This window comes from Dermacentor silvarum, chromosome 10 (assembly GCF_013339745.2).
Source record: "Dermacentor silvarum isolate Dsil-2018 chromosome 10, BIME_Dsil_1.4, whole genome shotgun sequence".
Taxonomy (NCBI): domain Eukaryota; kingdom Metazoa; phylum Arthropoda; class Arachnida; order Ixodida; family Ixodidae; genus Dermacentor; species Dermacentor silvarum.
In genome coordinates, this window is record NC_051163.1 from 123857232 (window position 1) to 123865812 (window position 8581).

The following is an 8581-nucleotide window of genomic DNA, read 5'->3' on the forward strand; positions in this document are numbered from 1 at the left end:
TAGCGAAGCACAAAGCCTGTTTCGATAGCTGTTCCCCTGTGTTGAGCCAAACTTCTGTGGCTTCACACCGCATCGAAACCGATGGTTCCGCTATCATACCACGACGCCCCTATCGTGTCTCGCCGTCCGAACGGAGGGTCACTGAACAGGTTGCTGACATGCTTGCGGGGAAGATAATTAGACCTTCATCTAGTTCCTGGGCTTCTCCCGTGGTTCTGGTAAAGAAAAAGGATGGCTCCGTTCGCTTTTGCGTCGACTATCGAGCGCTCAATAAGATCACACGCAAGGACGTATATCCAATACCTCGAATCGACGACGCTTTGGACACACTGCAAGGGGCGGAATATTTCTCCAGCCTTGATCTTCGATCAGGCTATTGGCAAATTCCGATGAACGAGACTGACAAAGAAAAGACCGCATTCGCTACACCAGACGGACTTTATGAATTTAACGTGATGCCTTTTGGTCTTTGTAACGCTCCCGCCACATTTGAGCGCATGATAGATAACGTACTTCGTGGACTAAAATGGAAGACCTGCCTCTGTTATCTGGACGATATTGTCATCTTTTCGTCTAACTTCAGCCAACATCTTCATCGATTAGACGAAGTTCTCAAGTGCCTTGCAAATGCTGGTCTCCAGATCAATACAAAAAATGCAAATTTGCAAGCAAGACTATAAATGTATTGGGCCACGTCGTCTCAAAAGATGGCATCCAGCCAGACCCCGAAAAGATTAGTGCTGTTCTCCACTTTCCTCGGCCCCAGCAGCAGAAAGATCTACGTAGTTTCCTCGGCTTGGCTTCATAACGCACAAGTCTGGAAAAAGTCATCATGATGCAGACGCATTGTCTCGCTGCCCACTCTCGCTCTCTCCCGGTAACGCGCCGTCGCCTTCCCCACCACGTCGTTCCGATGCTACGCCTGCCTCACACCAGCTCTCGATAACGCTCCTGGACCTAGCTACGCTTTCATCACGCTCTGATCTCGTCTTGCTTCAGCGGGCCGACTCCTACTGTCGAGCTCTCATGGATCGCCTTAGTGGATTCGCCGAACCACCCAACAGCCGCTTGCGACGCCAACTTCGACAATTCCGCCTGCAAAGTGGCGTGTTACACCGCTACGTTTATCACCCAACAGTAAACCGACCGAGGTTTACTACAACCTCTGCTTTGCCCGGACGCACCTTTTGAATTTATTGGCATTGATTTATATGGTCCCTTGCCTTTGACACCCTCTGGTCACCGTTGGATTGTCACTTCGGTCGACCATTTAACCAGATATGCCGAGACTGCCCCTCTGCGAGCCGGTACCGCGTCTGAGGTTGCTGACTTTTTCTTGCGCTCCATCGTCTTGCGCCACAGGGCTCCTCGCGTTCTTCTGAGTGACCGTGGCAAGGCGTTTATTTACCATGTTCTCGAGGAAGTTTTCGGGCCACTGATACCGTGCACAAATCTACTTCTACCTATCATCCGCAAACCAATGGCCTCACTGAGCGCTTCCATCGTACGCTGTCTGACATGATTTCCATGTACAGGGTCGTCCACTCTTGGGGTGAACACGGCTCCGCGTGGCCGCGCTCCGCGCAGTGCCGGTGCCTCCGGCGCGGCCGGGCATCGAAGCAAATCGGCGCAGGCGCACAGGGGCCTAGGGCAGGTGCTTCGCGTCGTCTGCTATAACGCTTGCGCGCGCCGCTCTGTCCTTGCAGTGGAATACACGGCGCTAAACGCACGCGGCCGAGCGCCCGAGGTGGCGTCGCGGGAACGCGCGCTTCACTAACGGCATCATTTTCCTGCTGGTTTTGTCTACAGCTTGTGAACAGCCTGCTTAATCAATTTGCATAAACAGAAGCAAGATTCTCAGCACATAAACGACTTTTTTTGTAATTGACGAGGGTAAACGAACAAAGTTATTGCTTGCGCGCTCTTTATTAGGCCGGGCCCATTTTATTTTACTGCCACAACTATTGGTGCCGTGCATCCGGAGAAGCACATCAGGCGCGCTTTTCACGATTTGTCATGACGTGATGAGACTAGCGCTCTGTTTCCTGCATCTCATGATGCTATAGCGGATTTGGTTAATTGACACCAGCCATAAATGTCGCAGAAAATTAGAGAGCGATTGTTCAATTGTGCTTATATATTTGATCATTTTTGTTAATTGATTCTACCACTAAGGCCGGCAAAAAAGAATGACAGTAACTAAGGGGTGGCATCTGCTGCTCTGTTATGGCCGCGTTAATGCCGCTTGTAGGTAGACGTGGATCGCTCCACGTAATGTAGGAAACTGATCTGGCGGTAATTTTACGCCCAATTTTCATCTTTCTAAATAAATAAAAAATACAGTTTATTTTTGTTGTCAGACTGCAAGTAATATCGCCAAGCGGTGCTGGTCCTTTGACGCATACATTGCGCGGGAAGTCGCGTTCTCAATTAAAGAGATCGTTTGATAGCATGGATGAGTTTGATAGCATGATGTTTGATAGCATGGATGAGCTCGTGTAAAATAGGTGGCGCGGACCTTTCCTTATTTATTCATTTTTTTTTTCGTATCCTTGGAGTCAGTGCACGCAGCATTCGAATGCTGTTTCTGTTCATTTTGAATAGGTGGTTGGAGTGGGAAATCTATAATCGACGTGCCAGTTTTCCAGCTTACATCACGTCTTTCCGGGTAATTAGGTCGTTATTCGCTTCCACTTTATTTCACCATTACCTCGGAATTGGTCAAATGCATATTCTCACTAAAATTTAATAATTTGGTAATTGTGGGGTATACGTGCCGAAGCGACACATGGCCTCTGCGCTATATACGCCATAGAGGTGGACAGCGTATAAATTTGCTATGATGAATTTATATTTTTTGTGAGGTGGGAGAGGGGGGAGAGGTAGGCTGAGTGGGTGAAACCTAATTAAGAATACCGTCAAAGGAACGCCAGGAGCGCACAAGCCATGCTGCTGCCGTCGTGGGGAAGTAGCCAGCTCGTGCGTCGTGCGAAAGCGGCCAAGATTACTTAAGCGGCGGTCATGACGCCGGCCCGGTGTCCTCTGTCGACCGCCTGCCGGTGGTCGGCAAACGGGCTGGTCATTCGCTAAAGCCAAGCCCGGCCCGACCTAGATGGCTGCGGTCGGGCCATCTACTCTTTCACTGGCCATGGGCGTCAGCCCGATTCCGCCGTGCACATTCTTTTTGCTTTGGTCATGCTACCATCTCTAATCAGCTTACGATGCTGATATGCTGCTGCCAACGCCTGCTCAATTAAGTGACTGGTCGCTCACAAGTGACAGATTCTGGGATGACTCGTTAAAGGGAGACAACAGATGTGTTTTCATTGAACGCATTTCTGTCGGCTCGCACGAACATCACGTTATCAGCTTTCAAAAATGGATTGCTTTTTATTCGATTTCTGGGTGCCATGGCATCTCGCCGATAAAAACGCATTCACAAACATGATCAAATATATAAGCACGATTAAGCACGATTGAACAATCGCTCTCTAATTCTCTGCGAAATTTATGGCTGGTGTCAATTAACCAAATCCGGTGCAGCATCCAGAGATGCAGGAAACAGCGCGCATGTCTCATCACGTCATGACACAAATCGTGAAAAGCGCGCCTGATGGGCTTCTCCGGATGCACGGCACCAATAGTTGTGGCAGTAAAATAAAATGGGCCCGGCCTAATAAAGAGCGCGCAAGCAATAACTTTGTTCGTTTACCCTCGTCAATTACAAAAAAAAGTCGTTTATGTGCTGAGAATCTTGCTTCTGTTATGCAAATTGATTAAGCAGGCTGTTCACAAGCTGTAGACAAAACCAGCAGGAAAATGATGCCGTTAGTGAAGCGCGCGTTCCCGCGACGCCACCTCGGGCGCTCGGCCGCCTGCGTTTAGCGCCGTGTATTCCACTGCAAAGCCAGAGCGGCGCGCGCCAGCGTTGTAGCAGACGACGCGAAGCACCTCCCCTAGGCCCCCGTGCGGCTGCGCCGATCTGCTTCGATGCGCGGCCGCGCCGGAGGCACCGGCGCTGCGCGGAGCGCGGCCATAGGGTGCCTCGATGCCCAGCGCCGCCGTCCAGGGTGGAGACAACCCCGCTGGCGCCGCCATATTGTGTCACACGAGCTACGCCTCAGCTACGCTGACAGAGACTCAGCTACGCTTGCGTTCATAAAGTGTTACTCGCGGCGCGCTTCCAAGTGCTTTGCCTTGATGAGAATTTTTTTATCGGTGTCCCATCTGCATATCTTTATAACCAATAGCCGTTAACTCGTCGAAGGTCGAAGACGTAAATGTATGGCGCCGGGAACACGCCCCAAGTTGCCTAATTCAATCACATTTAATATGCCGTGTGTATGTTTAAAATACGCACTATTTTTTTTTGCGCTTCGATGCTTGGTATATAAGGTTTGCGACCCCCTGTGTGTGGAAGTTTTTCTTTTTCGCTGTTGTATTTTGGTTTACACGTCACGCCTCCTTTACCGTAGCCAGCCACTCGCGCACGGCGGTTAGTTTCCCTTGCGTTGCGCGTGCTCTTCGCGTTCGTTGCAATTATTTGACGATATCTACGCGCAATTTTGCTTTTTTTTTGCCCACAAAACTGTGTGCTGACAGGATTAAGCTGGTGTAAAAATAACTGCGATGTGAAAATAAGGTTTAGTTAGTGCTGTAGAGAAAAATGTAGCGTAACTTGTCTGTGTCAATCTTGTGTTGTACACACAAGAAATCAAACGATGCACAAAATACATTTAGTTATAATGTATAGTACAATCAATCATGAAAGAGATATGTACATGAAAAATTATATGTACTGTGTGGCGCCTGAAGGTTATGTTGAAAGACGAGATAAAAAAAATTAATTCGCAAGGTAGGCTCGACACACAATTCGGGATAGAGAGAGTTTTTTTTTATTTATTCATTACATGAGGGGGGGGGTTCAAGTGAGTAAATCAACCTTATTACACACAATATAAATCGAAAACAAGAATGCAAACAAGAAAACGCAACCGCGGGTAATATTAATCAAGATATCCAGCCAGAATACATCAGCTACCATCGAATACGTCGCATCAGCCAAACACATCGATGGCGAGTACAGAACATTTCATAAATAACCATTAGAACACTGATAACTACATTGAAAAAATAAACAACACTGCATACATATCACGTACAAAAACAGGTAAATGAAACTAAGACAGTCAAATACAGATTAGCAATGTTTTTCACTTCGAAAATATAGTCCATGATGATGTAGGGCTGTTGACTTTAACAGACGGCGCCCATCCTGTCGATTTCCCTCGTACTGGTCCTCTTCAAAGTGTTTCTAAGTACAGGTAAAACAACAAAAGTGATTATTGATATGAAAAGTTGCCCTGTAAATACAGAGAACCTATTACAGTGCTTAAAAATAAATTTTAGCAGAAGCAATGCTGTATTACCTCGCTTCACACGTTTCGAAGAAATGCACAGGCTACAACAGACACCATGCCAGAAAGCGCCGAAACACTTTGGTCCCATGATGCCCCTTAACTCTACTACACCTGGGCATACCGTGCACAGGCATTTAAAGACCGTCACAGTACCCACTACGATCGGGAATGAGCACGAATGACTATCGGCTTACGATCACCACGCTACAAATATGTACAAGTCTAAAAAATCAGCTATGTAACGTAACACCCTGAGGTCCGCAAGATATCTCCTGAGAAATCAGAGAAAATCATAATGTTTCGCTTACCACGTACAAAACAGCCGCTCTCCCCAGACGAAGCACTGCGTTCTTTAGTCCCAAATAACCAGTACCGAAAAAAGAAAAAAAAAAAGAAACAAGAGACACGCACAATGTGTGCTTCCCGTGAAAAAGGAAAATAGGTGGCTTACGTGACGATTCGTAGCTAATGTAAGACTATTTCGCGGCTAAGCATCTTCGTCAGTCCTTAAAATAAGGGTACAGACTGCGCCCATCAAAACGAAAAAAGCCTATGCGACGCGCGCTCGCAAACCATACGCTACTCAGACAGCATCGGTGCAGTGCTTACTTAGTTCGTGAGCGAACGTAGGTACGTGAGCGATGATCAGAGAATACTTTCTTATTTAAATGAAAAACACGGTGCGGTAGTCTAAACATTCTTGACACTTACCTCGCAAATGCAGGAGTTATCCGTTGCCTTCCAGTGATCGCGCTTTACTTGGGCTTCCCATCTCTTCCGTCGCTCTGGGTCCTGGGGGAGGCGAAAACAACGCAGTCCTTTACGCGTCGATCCGGCGCACTTGGGAACACAACAGCCCGTCATGTCGACACGATGCACTTGATAGCTTGTCAGTCATGCGGCTGAACACTGTCTAGCAAGTAGAAGCGTCCGCGAAGCATCCGCGCGCACTGTGGCTCGAACTCAGCACCGGCACCAAGCAATCGCAACGGCTCGCTGTGACACAATATGGCGTCGCAGCAAGAAAGCGGCGGCGCGGGGCCGGTCAAAGGTTGGCACCACCCTGAACGGCGGCGCTGGCATCGAGGCACTCTACGCGGCCACGCGTAGCCGTGTTCACCCCAAGAGTGGACGACCCTGTACATCCGGCCTGACCACACTAACTGGGATAAAATTCTTCCTTTTGTGACATTCGCCTATAATACTGCTATTCAACGGACTACCAGTTACAGCCCTTTCATCCTTGTATATGGAAGATCTCCTTCCACCATATTTGACAGTGACAGAGAATTATTTTTAGCACCTTCTTCGCCTACCGCGTCTCTTCCAGAAGATTTTGCTGCCAGAGTTGCACATTGCCGTCAAATCGCCCGGCAAAGCAGGGAAGCTACCCTAGCTGGGCGCAAACGTCGCTGCGACAACAAACGCCGTGACCTCCGTTGTCACCCTGGAGACCAAGTCCTGCTTTGGACTCCAGCCCGAACTGCAGGCCTCTGTGAGAAGTTCCTTCAACGCTATATTGGCCCATACACCGTTGTGCAGCAAACATCTGCAGTGAACTATCTCGTGCGCCCAGTACAATCCGTCACTGACCGGCGCCGCCGGAATGCCGAAATTGTTCACGTCTCGCGGATGAAGCCCTTCACTCCCCGTTTAGATAATCTGTAATCTGCGGCCAGGCTGGCCGCTTCCATGACGGGGGGAAGTTAGTGTAAGCACTATTAACGTACTTCGTCCTTTTCATTTGTACATAGCCATCATCACCTTCCCTGTTCTTCTACTTCCTCGCGCATGAGCTGGGAGTTTGCTTTTTGGAATAAAAAGCGCTCGGACAGCTCGGTCGGTCTCGGTCTTATATAGATCGCGGGCTTTCGGCATGGCGATCACACATTCTAGCTCTCCATAGGCTATACAGACCCAGTACTATGAACATGTCATAGGGAGGACCGCCACTAATCTTAAATGGTAGGAATCTAATTGCGGATGGAGTGATGTCAATGTCCTTTTGAGGCGTCCGTTGGAGAATGTCCCAGAAAAATATAGCAACAGTACAGTCTATAAAACAGTGATCTATGGTTTCAGTCGTGGACACAGTCGACAGTTCGCGGACCATGGCATGGAGCAGCCCCTCGCGTTCAAAAACGTTTTAACAGGAAGTGTTTCCGTGTGCAATTTAAAGAAAAATGTTTTAGCTCCAGGACGTATACACATTTTACGGACCCGCCTAAGTACATCCTAATAAGGCTGATTTAAATAAAGTACACGGTACAAAGGATCTGGGAAAATCGATTCCACCAGTGCAGCAGAAATTGCTTTTCGACTCGCAGTGAAAATATACTCCAGGCTGAATCTCACTTTCAAGAAAAGGAATGAATCAATGACCTCCTTAAGAAACCCCAAGGAGCCTGTGTGACATCTTTGGTATCTGATGACACTACTATATCAGGAAGATAATGAACTAATCGGAGCTGTAACATTTCACGCAAAAAAGAATGGTCACTGTCTCGAAAGAAAAACAGACGAGAAACAATTTGCCTGACGAAGAGAGGGACTAATCCTAGACCACCTCGTTCAAGCGGGACGAACAGATTATCGCGCCGCATCGATTCGCAACTCGAGCTCCAAATAAATTTTGCAAATACGCGATGCAGTGCCTGAATACGAAGTCTTGAGCAGTGCAGAACTTGCAGCAAATACATGAGACGGAAAACTAAGGACACGTTGCACACTTCAGCACGACTGAACATTGACAAATTCCGTCCTCGCCATGAATTCACTTTACTGTGTATTTTTCATACATTTCCCGACCAATGAGTGTTGCTATTTCTATACTGTGAGAGAGGTACACCTAAATAGCACAGATCTTTTTTCCATTGAATGCTTGCGTAATGGATGGCATTGTGGCCCATAGTCCGAACCAAAAACCTGAACTTTTTTCAAAGTTAATGCTAGCACCAGAAGCCGCACAAAATTCTTCTGTAATTGCGAGAGCAGTCTTTACACTCTTTTTATCAGTACAAAAGAAGGCCACGTCGTCTGCATATTGTCACGTAGTAGTGACGCTGAAGTAAACAGTCGTAAAACTATGTATGACGAAACTTATTCTTCATTGGGCGAACCTGTGCCCACAAAAGCAAGCTACGCTCGAAGCACAACGAAAG